The following is a 17056-nucleotide window of genomic DNA, read 5'->3' as shown; positions in this document are numbered from 1 at the left end:
CTTCCGCGCCCCCACTATTCCCTCCACCCCCCTCATCCTCTGACTCATCACGGTCTGCAACGCCACCGCCACATGACCGTGGGAACCCAGAAAAGGACATTGCTAAAGCATTGCAACAACTAACGGAGGGACTGAAAGATTTAAAGATACAGCCGCAACAATCGGGAGCGTTTGCTCCAGGATTACAAAACAGGGACAATACCAACAGTGCCCCACCCCCACCTGCACCACATGCACCAAGGTGGAGCGGAGTGATTCGTGATGCCATCCTGGAGGGACAGTGGAGCGCAGTAGCTGATTTGGGTGGAATAGGAGCATTCCCTGTGGTACAGCAGAATGGAGCAGCTACCTGGGAACCGATTGATTGGAAAATCCTTCAACAAGCAAAGGCAGCAGTTACACAATATGGAGTAAAATCAGACGCTACAAGGAATATAGTTTCCTGGATTTTTTCTGCTGATCTTTTATGCCCACATGACTCCCGGAATTTAATGAAACTGTTGCTGACACCTACCCAGTTCCTTTTGTGGGGGTCAGAATGGGCACAACGAGCAGTCAATGAGGCTACACGGAGAATGACTGATCCAAATGACCCCTTGCATGGTGTAACTATGGACACTTTTACAGGACAGAGGAATTATTCCTCGGATGAGACTGAACAGGAGGACAAGAAGGAGGGTAAACCTGCTTTATATCCACCTTTACCGGATTCTCCAGTTACGGAGCCAACAGTACCAGAATCACAAGGACTTAAAGGACCCTTATCATCACGAAATGGACACGAACTTGACATGACAGAGCTTGGTAGACGACTGGAAGAATTAAAGACGGAATTGCAGCAACATCATACAGCCAGCGCCTCGGGACATGTGACTCTGTCTCCCCCAAATCCCCCTCCGTGTTCGGGACAAGTATTAGGGCCACCTCAACCTCCTTTGCAATTCCCTACTCCACCTTTACATCAGGGCGGGGGGGGAGGTTTGCGTCCATCTGGTAATGTGGGAGGTGAGGGAGAGGGTCAGCATCCGCCCGCGAATACAGGAGAAGGGGGGGAAGGAATGAAATGGAAAGGGAGCATTCGAGATGCGTTATTAGAAGGAGTTATAATTCCACAAGCATATCCAGTGATTGTGGGTGCGAGTCCTGAGGAAAGAAATATTTGGCAACTGTTAGATTGGAAAATTGTAAAAGAAGCTTTGTTACTACAGTTAGCGAGGGACAACACGGATGAGGACTGCAGGAAAATTATTACAGGGATGGCGAATCGTGACCCCACTTTAACTGAGCTAATGGATGCGTGCGGGAAAGTAGGAAACACCACATTTCAGATGGAACATTTAGCAAAAACTTTTGCGGCGGCAGTTAAGATAGTTCATTGCTGTTATACATGCAAACAAGAAGGTCACTTTAAGAAAAACTGCCTTGAGAAATCGAAGCTGAGTGGGAGAGATAACTCTGTTTTGATGTATCATTACTGTGAGAAGCTGAGGCATTTTGTGAAACTGTACAGATCCAAGTACAAGGCTCAAGGTCAGCTGATAACAACCAGCTGCAGAATACAGGGAAACTGGAAAAAGGCCAGGCTTAAGCAGTCAGCTCGCAACCCGAACCACAGTGAAGCACAGAGGTACAGCAACTAATTACAGAAATAGAAAGCAGGCTACATTCCAAATTCGTTCATCGTATTGATTTGAATCAGGAAATACAAATTATCACTTTGTTTGATAGGCAAATTCCGTATACAATAATGGGTCAATGGAATTCAGAATGATCAAATTCGTTATAAAGCTTGTGGCCACAGATCCTGCATTACTAACTGTTCCTATTGCAGCTCAATACTTTGAGGTATATGGCCTTATAGGACTTTACTGAACAATTGTTAACACATCTGCCAAAAGATAAAAAGCTACTGGTCTGGTCCCTCTTAATCCTGTTACCGTTGGCAGTGGCACATGATACTGTGTATCATCCCAAAACACCTTGGGAAGGCAGTAACAATATCTGGGTTACACTAATGAAAACACTGAATCAAACGCAATTTTGTGCCTCTTTAGCTCAGCCTGAACAACCCTTCCACACCTGTTTAGTGGGGATGCCCCTAAATGGATCAGCGAGTAGAGAGGTGCTGACAGGACGAAGTGAGGCTTTACAAACAAAGTGTAAGACAGCAGTAAAATGCATCAACAGTTGGGATGTATGGGATGACTTATTACCAGTCAGTCCACTAGAACCCCAAGAACTGGATATATTGGGGACTCTAGGGGCAGAGGCTTGTGTCTTTTTTAATTATTCTGAAGGTCGTAACTATACAGACTGGAACAATGGCACTGGGAAACAAAATGTAACCCCTAGGGGTGAAGCATGGAGAAATGACTCTGTCTGGTGTCACCGGACCTATGGAAAAGAGGGGGAAGGACCAAACCCAGGCACTCAGTGACAGATTCCAGACATTAAATTTCCTAGAAAGCTACCAAAAGGCCTATTCCTAATTTGTGGAGATAGAGCTTGACCAGGTATACCTAGTAAAAAGATAGGAGGTCCATGTACATTGGGTAAGTTAAGCCTACTAATGCCCTCTCAAAAATTGATATTAAATCACACTCAATTACATCGCCTTAGACAAAGGCGGAGCACGTCCTCGTTTCGTGAGGACTGCCAGGAGGAGGTAGAGTTATGGTCAAAAACGGAAGCAATCTTCGTGTCTTTCCTTGCACCGGGGGTTGCTTCGGCGCATGCCATAGCGCAGTTAAGAAGGCTAACTTGTTGGAGTGGAAAAAGGGTCAATGAGACTTCCAAGGTCTTAGGAGCCTTGGCAAATGATGTTGATAGTGTTAGGCATGCAACTTTGCAAAATAGAGCTGCCATAGACTTTCTTTTGCTTATGCATGGACATGGCTGTCAGGATTTTGATGGGATGTGTTGCATGGATTTGAATGACTCTTCGCAGTCCATTCACAGACAGATTCGAGACTTGATGAGCTCGACGAGCAAATTACAGGAACGTCATGGGTTTGTGGATAATTGGCTTGGTAGTTTTGGAATTGAAGGGTGGTTGATGGATTTGATAAAAATGCTTATTATGGGAGCGCTTATAATCATGGTTATTTTGCTAATAATGCCTTGCTTATTTCCTGCTTGCAGCAATCTGTAACGAAAATTGTTAATCAGGCCTGGCTTGCTCAAAAGCAAGAAGGGGGAATTGTGGAGGCTTGGTTAAGTGAGCGAGGGCATGATTTCATGCTTCTGAGCAGTCTGAGCAATCCAGGCTCTGAGCAAGAGTTAGGCCCGGAGCGAGTCACCTTGGACTCTCCTTGAACGCTGCAAAAATGCAACAAAACAAGAACTTGGCAGTTGTAACAAACAGATAAGAGAAACAGGAAAAGGGGAGGGGGTGCTCATCGCTCCGTGTATCTAAAATTATAGACCAATCGTATATGCTACTAGTACGCGTGGACAGCAAGGCTTTACCAATGGAAACGCGGGCTTTGGTGCGTGATCAGCGTGCTCTCTGCTTAGAGTCTATATATATCCTGTACGTATAATCAGTAAACGGAGAACTTCCATACTCATATTGGGATTGTGTCGTTACTCTGGGACCGTCGCCCAGCACCCAAGAGCCGCGCCCTCGACTCCCCCTTTTCTTCACCCCTCTATCAAATAGATGATGGTTGATGAATGTTATATATTTAAACAGTATTTGCCTAAACATCTAAAGAAAACTGTTTAAAGGCACTGAAGAAAAACACTGTAATATTAGATACATGGTGAATAAATGGGCGAGTTAGAGAAACATATTGAGGCTCTATTCTCTCTTCTGTTCATTATACACTCAGTATATTCAACAGCTTTGCTACTATTGCTCCAAGTTCACACATCACCCAAAAGAACACATTATATATTAAGCAAACATATGTGCTACAGAAAACCTGTGAAGCAAAACAATCTTTACCTAAACCTACAGTGGAGCAATTTTCCTTTAAATCCTCTTAATCTTTTCCTCCTTGATTCAGTATTCAAAACCTAATAGACCAGTGCAACAACACCAGTTATAAGAAAAAAAGGATAGTTACATAAGGCCACAAAAATTTGATCAAATCTTCTAATCATATTCACATTAAAGTTCTCTTTTTTCAAGAGCCCTGGAAAGAACTGCCAGTTCTTTAGGTTGCACCAAAGATCATATGAACCCACTCAAACACAATTTCTTTCACATCTACTGGTGAAAAAATTCTCAAAGCACCAGCTGGGCTGGCAATTTTAAAGCACCACTGAGTTTTACTATCACACAAGTATTTCTAGTCTCCTGCACAGCCACACTCACATAAGAACATCCCATTCAAAGTTTGCTTTAGGGTCAAAATCAAGTTATCGCCAGAAAGTGGCAGGTTGCTAAAGTTCAAAATTCTAATACAGGGATTGGCACACAGGAAGAAATGACCTAGAAAACATTTTGGACATCCCTAGATTACAGACGTATATCTACACGTATCTCTCAATCTCAGTTGAAAACGTCCCAATTAACACTACCAAAGACTATACGCCACATAACAAGAACGCTACTCTGCAGCGATAAAGACTTTCTAGGACCCTATATAAGGCAATGTAAAAGACTAACTCATTTAAGCACCTTCCTTATTCACATATCTCTCAAATGGCTGAGCCTGCAGCAACAGCACCACTGTAATTACATGCAAGTTTACGTATTCCAAGGTGTATGCCATAACAACGTTCACATTCAAATGTACAAGTCATCTTTAAAATAAAAACTTACTAGCTACTTCATTCCTTTTTCATGTTCCAGGTTTATTCTTAAATACACCTATTAAGAGAACACTAAAGCTGCTGAATAAAATATTTCACTGTCCAGAAGTGACAAGGTTAAATGAAACATGCAACCATAACTGCTCCCTTAGGTATCGTATCCATTGCCTTTCAGAGTTTAATTACAAGATCCTATATCATTGCTAGTATCAGTATACTAACATTTTTCTCTAATTTTAGAAAATGCATACAGTAGCACAAGAGCTAGAGAGGAAAAGAAAAGATTCCATTAAACAAAAGGAAAAACAGTAAAGAAATACGTCTCGGTTAAGCACAAGGCATTTAAAAATTCACCCAGGCTCCCACCATTTTCATACATCTGCTGTTTTTCTCACCCCTCAAGCTTCTTTGTTCACATACTTCTACTCCCAAGCTCTCATGGTTTTCAGCACTGACATTAATCTAGCAGCAAACTTCTCACACCTTCTAGAAGAGAGCAGAGAAAGTTTCTAGTGCCCCTGCCATAGATTTCCAAGAGCCTTCCTCTAACATTACATGTATTTTTAATGGAATAATTCACCTACTAAGTAGCCCTTATTTCAGACGGAGAACAGTCATGTTCAATTTCCAATATTCATTTGAATGTTACAAATACATTTGGACCACAGATAGAGTAACATGGAATTTTATTCAGCAAAACTCCTTTAGAAGTATTTAACAGTAGAAAAACTGCAATTCATACTACAAATCTGAAATCAAGCTCAGATGAGAGCTTCATTGTGAGGTAATCAATATACAATTCAAATATCTAATCAACTATTTCTGGTATGGTTCGTATGCCTCACGGAAAGATTAAGCTGTTCTTTCCAGCCCAGCTCTAAGATGACTACATAATTTTCATTCATTTTTATATACATGTCTCGATGCAACAGAGGACACCTGTCAAATTTCAAATCCACACCAAAAACATTCACAATTGAAGAGCCCTGGAAAGTTTAGGACAGCAGTTTCTAACCTCGAAAAACTCTTGGGATAGACTTTGAGTGGAAGATATCTCTAAATTTATATAAGATTTAGTAAGATTCATTGTTTACTTAAAATGAAAAATAAATTATTTTCAATTTAGTCCAATAAGAGAAATTCACGCCTTCACATGATCTTCATGTGACCCAAAAAAGTAGAGTTGCTATTCCAACAATTTATATTACAAATAAATTTGTCTATAGCTTTATTTTTCCTACAAATAGATGCTTATATTGGTATCATACCACTTTTATGGTTGTTTCCTTTTATCACTAACTTGAGCCTGAAAAGAAAAATACTTTCATATACAAACTCCAAAATAAAAACAGATGTTAAAAGGTTCATTGCACAACTCAAACATAACGATCTGATTTTTACTTAAGAATATTACTTCATCATTTTCCAGATTTCAGAAGCAGAAAAAAGGCACAATCACTAGCATCTCAGACAAAACTAAACACAAAATGAGAGTGCTGAAATATTCAGTACATAGAACTTCTACAGATGCTACATACTCATATCAAGAGCTCTGAAAAAAACAAAAAACACATTTCCAAACAAATTTCTCCTGACACAATTTCTCTCCAGCTATCAATAACCTGTATCGAAATTACTCATTACTGTATCATTTATCATTTTACATTTCTTACGAGGTGTTCTCTAAATGTAACTTCAACATAATTAAACTTATTCAGCAGTAACTCATTTTGTTCACAACAATGTAATCCACTTGATATACATGGGGAATTTCAGGCTACCTTTTGCAAGTCTAATAGAGACTAATTTTCTAGTTTTTTAAAATCTTTTAATGTAAACAAAATACAGCTTGGTATTATCTGCTTTTTCCTTTCTACCACTTCTAGCACACCTCAAGATTCATCACACTTTCAGATGTTAGTTTATTCATCTAAGAACATTTTATTCTCTCATTTCTTATGTACTTGTTATTCTGACTTCAGTCAGGTAAACAACTACTTTAGAAGCACAGCAAAACAAATATGCAAATCCTTTGAATGAACACCATTCTCCCTTCCAAAAAAGGATAATATTTCGAAGCAGATGTGAACTAATCCAAGAAACAAGGATGAACTACTTCAGTTTCACGTAAGAGGACTGGTGTCTCTACATGAATAAGATGAGAAACATAGGGGATACACAAGAAATGCAGATGCACGTGAATCAGATCTTCAGCAGCATCCACATTCAGGCCATAAAAAACCTACTGTTCATATTCTTTCCCAGCCAGCTCGCCTTTCAAAATACTGAAGACCAGATTCCATATTTGCTATATTTATTTCACAAAGTATGAAATATGTTAATGAGTTGGAAATCCTTCCTAAGAGGGAGAACGAGCAAAGCAACTACTATTTCTTGATCACATGCAGATCAAACTCTTCACACTTCGGAAGACACACGTGTTTATTTAAGAAAGTAAACATAATACCCTAATTTCAAAGGCAAATGAAATCTCCCTGTAACAGATCATGCAGAAGCTCAGCTGTGCAATTTGTTTACCAGTATACACGGCCTCAAAACATTTTTATTTTGATTTGTGCTCTTCAGCACTCCAAGGCAACTAACTGATGACAAGTGCACTTAGATTTTTGTTTGCATTACTAGCACTTTCAACAATGCAGTGCTTGTATCTCAAGTACCGTCTACATAACCACTTCTGTCTTTTTTACTTAAAAGTCTAAGTTTTTCCCAGATTCTTCTGTTCACTTTCTATGACTACCTCAGATGACTGTACTGTTCAGGCAGCATCCAGTCTTTTTCTGCTTTTACCTTCTGAAATATCAACCCATTATATATTTACAGAACAGTTTTGCAAAGCAAAACAAGAACAGAATTTATGAATTTTGCCATGCAAATGAGATTATCAGCATTTCTGAAAATGATGAATTTTTTAAAAAATCTTTGTTTACTTTTACAGATTTGTAAGATTCTCCCCATAGAACATTAGGTTTTATGTAATTGAATGCAAGTCTACATACACAGTCTCAATCCACAAACACATACAAACAAGATTCATTCAAATAGGTAGCCTAATTGAAAATGTCAAGGTAAGTCCAACTGGCTTTCTCCTGAATAAAAATTTACACAGTCAAGCCTTCTAAAAAGTCACGTTTTCCTGTCAAGTTATATATTAAAAAAAATCCAAAGCTACATTTCCCTCTTACAGTATCAACCGCTGCACATTCTTTTCAACAAACATAATTAATTCAAGATTCTAAAATGAACTTTTAAATAAATTTGCACATATATAGCTATTTGCCTAGGGAAAGTTCATCAGCAAACTGCATATGGCCACTTATAATCCTTCTTTAATATGCAAAATCTAACAGAAAAACAGCTTTACTTATTAACACCTTTAATTAAATCTTCCACTCTACAAAAACTAAGCAAAAACATACCTTATCTTTATTGAAGCTTGTTTTAAAAGTCCATTCTAGTTAAGCTACTGTAATTTTTCTTGTCAAGGTTTTAAGTCACATGAAGAAATCTGAGGGCTATCAATATCCAAACTTTATTATCTGATCTGTACATTTATTTTTGTCACTTGAAAGACTACTACCTAACCAACAATAATGCAGCCTTCTCCACCACCCAATTGCCAGTTCTGGTCAAAATACTGTCACATCAGAAGACATGTACAGTACTCAGGGTCACCCTAACACAATACAATTTTTCCCCAAATGACAGACTGGACTAACTGCATAACAGCTAAGATACCCAAGCAATCTCTTCATCTCTGTAAACTTAAAAGGATAAACTGAAGACTGCTACTTCAGTTGCATAAAGTGCATAAACATTTATATTTTCTCACTAACCTAGAAGAAAATTTTGGTCCTAATCCACAAATCACACTTCATTATAGGCTTTCACCAAAAATCCCACCAACTTCACTTAGGATTCCATGCAAGTGAATGCATTTACTTAGTTAAAATTTTTGTGCATGCATCCTTCTTGCAGGAGCATGCAATCATCATTTTAGAGTAACAGTTGACAGTCAGTTTTCAGAAAGGAGTGGTGTAACACAAGGAATCATTTTAAAAAAAAAAAATCAAATAATGACAGTATTAAAGCTTATTTATTAAAGAGCAGAGAAAGGAGGTAACTGATGGCTAAGCAGCATTCCAGTAATTTGTTTTTTCATTTTTCCAGCACCACCCCCCTACATGCTTAAATGGGCTATACTGTCCAAGACTGATGGAAAGCTAATGCTGAGCTAGCTAATGCTACATAATGGATGCTTCCGTTTTCTACATCAAGCATTGTACCATCAGCACTCAACTGTTATAGCAGAACAACTGAAAGGTATAGATTAGGTCAAAGCTAAGCTAAAGAAACTGTAAAGTTGAACACATCTAAAAGTTAGAAAACAAAGCAAGGATAGCATTACATTTCACCTAACACCATAACTATGTCTGAAGGCAAAATTAAGCATGATGGTGAAGCACTTCAGTACTATGCGGAAAAAAACATTTTCTAAGAGTCCAAAAGACACTAATTCTGTTTTCAAGTTAGAACTGGATAGGATAAAGTACACAGTGTGCTCTAGCATTCCACAGTGATTGTGAAGAGCAGTCTTCAAAATGAAAAGTCTATTTAATTCACTGACACCAATTCCTCCTCACCTTTATCTTTAATTACATGGTCATATTCTACTGTAAGAACTTAGAAGGAAGCCAAATTCAAGTTCAATGATTTTAACTCTGGAATTTTTCAACTTTCAACTGCAGTCACATCAGACATTACCTACAATGCTACACTCCTGAAAAACAAGCCTAGAAAGTAAGACATCATGCCTGACATATCATCATTTGAGCCTGTAAGACAGTAATCTGTTACCAGTAGTATTGAACATTAGTCCTTTTTTTGAGGCCAGATCTCCAGAGGCACGTACTTACATCTGGTGTAAGTGAAAAGTTCTGAGAACAAAATAACTTGTATGCTACTGATACCAGTTTTGCCAAGGTTTGATGGTAATTAGCTAACTACATCAATTTTAATTTAAAACAAAATTCTCATGCACTAAAATGAGAAAATGTCAATATCTTGATGTGGGCACTGTGTAGTAAGCTCTTAATTTACTACTTAAGTAGACTAAGACAGATTCAGACTAAGCAAATTGTTCCTCAAAAACAACGATGTTAGCTAAGCTTAGCTCTCTGCAGATTAGTGTTCAACTCCCACACAGCCTCACTGCAGTAACTTCAGCTTGTTGGGTATCTGCCACATTTCCAGGGTATTCCCACATCTCCCTGTTACATCTTGAGCTCTCTTTTTTGCAAAACCTCTAGTTTCATCCCACAATAAAGCTCTTACCTTCTCACTCAGCAAAGAAGAGATGTACTGTTGCTTGCCCAGTACTACAAGTTGCAAGCTGAGCAGCTCTCAAGCTACTACCATGCAGAACAGATAATGTTCTTTCTTCACTGTGGATACTTAACAAATACCTACTGTATTTAAATTCGGTTTTGTCAAGCTTACAGGAACGTATGTATCTTCAGAGGCATAAAGATCTAAGCTTGGTTAAAACTGCCCAACAAGTTCCACATTTGTATTGACAGCAGATGAGAGAACGCAGATCAAAAATAACTTCTTTCCTCAAAAAATGGACTTTTTTTTCAAAAGAAAATTCCAAGTACAATCAACAGATTTTACTTAGAGCTCAAAGTCAGAAAATTAAAAGCAAACATTAAAAGAGCATTTCTGGAAGGCAAAGACATTTATATCTCAGTCTGGCAAAAGCTTAGGAGTAAATTTAGCCATTCTGTCTTCCTGTTGTCTGTTGGTAAAGCTTCTCTGCCCGTTTCCTGTCACCTGTAAATTCAAGTTTCATCATTTGTTATCTCTCCAGATTTAGAGATGCTCAAGCCTCCTGGCAGCAAATGTTAAGCAGAAGTAAAAACTTTCATAACCTGATACATTGAGCAACGTGCTCCTGGAATAATGTAAGAAATGACGGAGTAGCAATTGTTCGAGGCAATCTTCCACAGAAAGAGAAAGGAAGAATGCTTTATACTGAACTTCTTTGTTTTCAGTGTTTGCAAGGCACAAGTGAGAAAATACTAGTGGTCGAGGTTAGAGTGAAACATACCTCCCGTGACCCCTAGAGCAATCATGTCCCTGACTGCAATCTCTACAATATTACTTCATCTTCCCAAGACTACCACAGAATTTAAGTTATCCGTATTTATATGGACATTATCTACATTCAAACTGACATCAAGAATATCAATAATATCCGTAATGAATTATGTATGTCATTTTAAGCTAGTGGAACTCCTCTAAAGCAACACTGAATACCTTTATAAGATTGCTTTATATCATTACATTAAAAAGTTGTTGAAACATGAAAAGTCTTTCATGTCTTTACATATAGAAATGCAAGCTGCTTCATTTAAGTCCAAATATAAAGATTTAAAATGGAAGATGTTTAGTGCCTTAAATACAGAAAGGTAGTCAAGAGATTTTTCTATACATAATAATATAATTTTTAAATACTACTTTCTTCTAGGCTGCAAAGGCGTGTCCTACCCTGGACTAAATCACAAGTTCCAGCATCATAAAGCTAATCTGCCAAGAAGCCCGTACTTCTGAAGCACTACAGTATTATTCTACAAAAATACAGCCCATGCAGTCTTCCGATCATAACAGATGAACATATACTGGGTGATTAGCACATTAAGCCCAAAGACAAATTGAACCAAAGAGAACAGTTTTAAGGCTACAATACAATCTAAGTCTGAAATTTTGTTCTGAAAAATGCAATTAGACAATATAATGAGTCAGCATGATGGCTCTCTTCTGCCGCATCTGGCCACAGGTACCTGCCGCTCCTGTTGCTCACTTCAGACCAGCCTCAGCACTCAAACACCTCTGTAAAGCCATTAGACTCACTAACCTAGTAGAAAGTTCACACGCTCAACAGTAACTTGCTACTGAACAGAAGTGGAATCAACTCAGTGGAAGATACAAGAGACAGATGCAGAGCAAGAGTGGAGGTACAAAACTGCACAGCCAGGAATGGACCAGGGGAAGAAATACCTGCTAGCAGAGAGGATGACCTTCCCAACAGCCTGCAATGTAATTTCAATGACTGCTGTTTCACAGTGGGTTTAGTGCATCTCTTAAAAGACAGCACACTTTTTCTCAATGACATCTATAGGCTAACTGCCACCCAAACATCACCATTAACTATGCTTCTGTTTGAAACTGTTCCACCTACTTTCTGTTATTATACATGGTTTACTGAATAAAGAGCATGGCACCTGAAGAATTACTCAATGAATAAACAGAGACTACAAGACAGTGTGACAAACCACATACTGGAATCTAGGCACTGCTTGTCATAAAATATCTCTGTTATTTTGTACTGCTGAAGAGGACCTCCTCCACTGTTATAGTTCACCTTCTGTCTTAATCGAAAATAACATAATTTAAACATGTGGTTGATGAAGAGTATAAATTCCCACACAGGCAATTACATCCATGTAATCTGGGAAAAAATCCTTTCTAAGAAAATGATATTACATTACTAACAGATTTTAGTTAAGTAAAAAACAGTTATTAAAAAAGTCTTGGTATATTAGAAGTTAAACAGGCTAGTAAGCTTACACAGAAGATCACAAAGCATAGGAAAACACTTGTAATTACAGTAGTGATGTTCTACACGAAGTCAGATTATGTAATAAACCTACTTGATGTATGCAAATCTTACTTGTGTGTCTGTCATGAACTTCTGTGACCTACAGTTATCTGAGTAAATGTTTTTGCAAACACAGTTCTGACTGATCAATATGTCTCCTCCCATTCCCAACTCCACTGTGCAAGGCAGCAACAGGATACTAGACAAACAGCAAAAAAATTTGTCATCTTTCCATACCTACAGTGAACACTTATTTTGTATAGAATACCCCTCTTCGAACAGTCAGAAGCAGATATTATCTATCTTGTATTAAAAAGCTTTCCTAAAATGTATGTTGAGTTTTTACATGTAGATATACTCAAAAACACCAGATAAAGGAATGAGAGAGGAGAGTGCATGAGGGTTAACTACAGTGAAATGTGTTCAAACAAAAATGCTCTATGCAACAGATGAAGGATAATGCAGTTCAATAAACATCGCAGGAGAATGCACTGGTAAACACATTTGTAATATTCTGAAAGTGTTGCATATTTAATATTTACAAATATTCTCTGTGCCTTTTCTTAGAATCCTCCTACTCATTCATTTAAGGTAATGAACACATCATCTATTGAACACTAGAACTAAATATAACAGGTGAGCTAAAGCAGATCAAAATAAATTAATCTATATTTTTTTGAACATAGATGAGTACTTTACTACTAAAAGTTTCAGAACTTCCTCTGAAAGTACTGCTTTCAGAAAGCTCTCCAAGTAACCAAAATCCAAACCAATTCTACAGCTACTTTCTCTCTGCCAAAGAGAAGACATTAAATTATAAGTGGCTTACCTAACATCACAGGGAGGGACAGATGTTGCAGTTACAGTCTTTATCTGTGATCATCAGCCTAGCTTTTAACTACTTTCTTACTAGTCTGCTTTATTTATTTAGTTTAAACATACACATTCTTCTTCACTGAACGGTTTCAGCTGTAGCCCGCAAAATCCCAGAACCCCAGTGACAATGTCTAGGAGGCTACTCAGAACTACTCTCAGAAAAACAAGCTGAGCAGCAGCAGGCTTGATTTGACTGCATTGGTTCTGCAGCAGCATTGAGGAAGCATTAAAATGCCTGCATAGCAAAAAAAAAAAAAAAAAAATTCAAATTAAGGCTTTCTAGAAAGCGTACAACAATTAGATAAAAGTTATTTTTTAACCTTTTAATAGGTCAGAGAAAACAATTACAAAGAAGTCTGAAAACACTTCCGAAAGAATTTTAAAGGCCCAGAAGCAAAGCAAATAACATTACAATTCTTATGCTTTTGCCTACTCTTCCAGGGTACATTAGTTGCTCCTTGAGAATACACCATGTCGTTTTCATTGCTAAATAACCCCCAGGTATCATGATCAGTTTAAGATCATTTAACCACAGTCTGCTGCTGAAAAGCATTGTCCCATTCTTCCCCCAAGCACTGTGTCAGCTCTTTTGCTCATACAGAAGGTGGGGTACATAGGATTGACTGGTAACTCTTGCAATTAGTTTCCAGTTGAATCAGTGAGCTTAAATGGTGAAGAAACAGCACCCCAAACTCCTTTACAACTTTGCTCTTTCTGTGGTTTGTGCGTGCCTTTAACTGCATTCTTACTTTTGTGTATGCCATTCCAAAACAATCAGCAAAAAGTAAGAAGAAAAACCTAAGGAACAAGAAGTAGCTATATGTTTCATTTACAACAGATTGAAAAACCTGTTAAGCTGGTATGGCTTAATAAGAAAAGTTAGAGATAGTTAATACAGCTGATCAGTACCCTGTTCTTTAGAAAGTTGTTTTTTGTAATTACAAGATACTGCAGAAAAGTAGACACTGCCACATCCCTATTCTTTACATTTAATCTATTGTTGTCTCTAAGTCATAACTGCACTAAATTCATCTTAAACACCAGGACACTTTCTAATATTTTATTAAAACACAATTTTAAGACAAAACTAAAGATGTTGCCATTACATGTAACTTTGATACTGCTAATCACAGAACAACTTAGCATAGTCACTACTGAAGCATAAACAATCCTGTTTTCATAGGACACACTTTGTGGATGCAGTTGGGATACTAAGTTTTGATACGCTGCATCAGCTTTAAAAACGTATTTCATCTAGTTATGAGACTATTAAAAAGTGAAAAATTACCACAGGAAGTAAATTCAGTCTTGTTAACTGCACATAAGTAAACTGGATGAGGAAAAACTCTTTTGTAGATTCAGTGACTTTTATTTGGGGGGAGAAGAACAACTTCAGAAAGGTTACTAAGACAGAGCCTGCAAGTCTTCCAAACAAACAGGCTGAATCTCCTAGCTAACCTTGAATACTTTATCTTGATCCCGCAGAAAAAAAAAATAGAAAATGTGACATATCACTGTATCAGAACTGGTATTCTAAATTCTGAAATTAACATTTTATAAGCAAATAGTATTTGATTCAAAAGTACAGTAGCAAGACAAAAAGATTCATTTGATTAGCTGAAAGTCATTCTCAGCTGATGAACTAGTCTGCTGTTTGCCAGGCAATTTCTCTATTTCAGGCCAGCACTTTTTTCCACTGCAAATACTGTTTCACTTGTTGAAACTTCTCCATTCAAAAGCAACTTGCAAAAGGATGCTGAGGTCAGTAGAACACATCTAATATGTAGTTAACAAAGAAAACTATCTCATCTTCTCCCTCTAAAAGGAATACTGCATTACTCCCATCTTGGATTTTAACATCCCAGCGCAGCTCAGGATAAAATGCATCTGCTAGACATTTATTAGTGTTCAGAGAAGGTGTGAGTCTACAGTGCATATGAGTTGTTTATCCCTACAACTAGTCATAACCCAGGTAGCAACAGTTAATACGCTTAACAGTGTGCTTCACTTACAAACGTGCTGAAGAACAAGCAAAATATAGGATAATTTTACACAGTATATGTTTATAACTATGTATGTACTTACAAAAGACCTTACATACAAAGTGCACTAAGCAAAAACCTTTGATTATGTTCCAACTCCTTTTGCACATAGCACGTCACTTTAACACCCATTAAGGGCTTGCCAGCAAAGTCAACAGGGAAGCCTGAAAATAAGCTCAGTAAAAGTTTCACGGCAAATCACCTGAAACACCTCTGAGATTTTAATGAATCAAACTTAAACCCACCATATTCAGAGTGTGTTTGTAAATAACTTTTTTTTAAAAAAAAAAAAAAAAAAAGCACTGGCAGCTCAGTTTGTTTCTAATCTGCTAACCAAGCCAGTGCAAACGCACTCCAGCGACCTGCTTCTACAGAACAGGAAAACGAATTTACTTACTTGTTCCTACAAGAACAGCTCAATGCTCGATCGGACTAATCACCGCCAGCAGCACCGACATCAGCGATTAGTGAGGAAACCAAACAAGCCGAGGGCACTTTTTCAGGAGAGGGCACTCGGAGGCCTCACAGACACAGCTTTTGCCACCCAGGAGAGAAGCCACAGGAAAGCGAGGGGCCCTTCCCCGCCAGCCGCGGGTCGCGTCCCCTCACTCCGCGCTGCCGCCACCGCCACGGCCCGCACTGCAAGGCGTCAGCTCCCGCCCGCCTCAACCCGCGGAGGGGCGCGCAGTCCCCACCCGGCGCCCCCCGCCTGGAGTAAGGAGCGCAGCGCAGACCCGCACCGGCTCCGGGACGGGCGGAATCTCTCCCCCCACCTCAGGCGACCCCGCCCGGGGGCCATCACCTGCAACCGCCGCCGACGCAGGGGGCTCAACTCCCCTCCAACCCCCCCGGGCTAGCGGAGGAAGGGCGAGGGAGCCGCTTGAAGGCCTTGGCCGAAGGGGGTCCTGCGGCCGCCACGAAAGGCGGCCGGGGACAGCTACCTACCGGCTCCGCGGAGCGGCAGAAGCTGCGGCGGGGGAGCTGAAAGGAGTCGCCTGCACCGTGCGACGGGGAAGGGGCTCGGGCTCGGCGTCCAGCCGGCAGTCAGCGGCAAGCCCTTCACCTCTGGGCACTGCTCCCTTAACCCTGCCCTGCCGCGGGAGCTCCGAGATGGGGCCAGCCGGGGAGGGCGCAGCCGGAGCCGTGTTCCGAGCCCGAGGGGAAGTGGCGGCAACACGGAGCGCCCACCTCTTCCCACTACAGCACAGCCCCGGGCGGGCGGGCCGCGCCTCCGCCCGGATGCGGAGGGGGCGGGCGCATAGGTGGGGCCTCTCGGATTGGGGTGAGAGGGAGCTTTCGGCCAAGGGCAATCCGCGCCTCTCGCTCTTCGCGCGAGAGATTGACAGGGCCCGCCGGCCACTCGGGAGAAGAGAAGCAAACGCCAGGCCACGGGAGGGGGCGGGGCTCGCTGGTGGGCAGAGGAGGTAGCCAATGAGAAAGGGGCTGGGCGAGGCAGCTCTAGGAGGCGGGGCTGAGCCGCGGCCGCGGCGGTCGGTGCCGCCTCAGCACTGAGGAGCAGGTGATGGTCACCCCGCGCCGGGGGGGTGCGGGCGGCAGCGCCCGAAGGGGACCGGCTGGGGGACGGCGCTTGGGTGCGCTTTGGGCACCAGGAAGCCTCTGACTGCCGGTCCCCGGCCGCGCAGCCCCGCTGCTTCCCTTCAAAACTTAGAGATACTGTTCACAGGAGGCGGGCCCGGTG

The 17056-nt window shown here is 40.3% G+C and overlaps 1 protein-coding gene across 4 annotated transcripts in view; it reads right to left on the bottom strand.

Annotated features, from left to right (window-relative positions):
• Window positions 1-16533, bottom strand: part of CSNK1G3 (casein kinase 1 gamma 3) — a 101779-nt gene extending 85246 nt beyond the window's left edge. For 3 of the 4 annotated variants that reach the window (XM_068422583.1, XM_068422587.1, XM_068422586.1), the window contains exon 1: window positions 16303-16533. The gene's annotated coding sequence lies outside the window, so the exon portion shown is untranslated. Of the gene's footprint in view, window positions 1-15754; window positions 15985-16302 lie in introns of those variants that run through there. The other variant, XM_068422584.1, reaches the window with a different exon arrangement.
• Between the last annotated feature and the right edge of the window lie 523 nt (window positions 16534-17056).

This window comes from Nyctibius grandis, chromosome Z, assembly GCF_013368605.1.
Source record: "Nyctibius grandis isolate bNycGra1 chromosome Z, bNycGra1.pri, whole genome shotgun sequence".
Lineage (NCBI taxonomy): Eukaryota > Metazoa > Chordata > Aves > Nyctibiiformes > Nyctibiidae > Nyctibius > Nyctibius grandis.
Note: the sequence above shows the minus strand (reverse complement) of the source record. Positions and strands in the feature narration are given on the sequence as shown.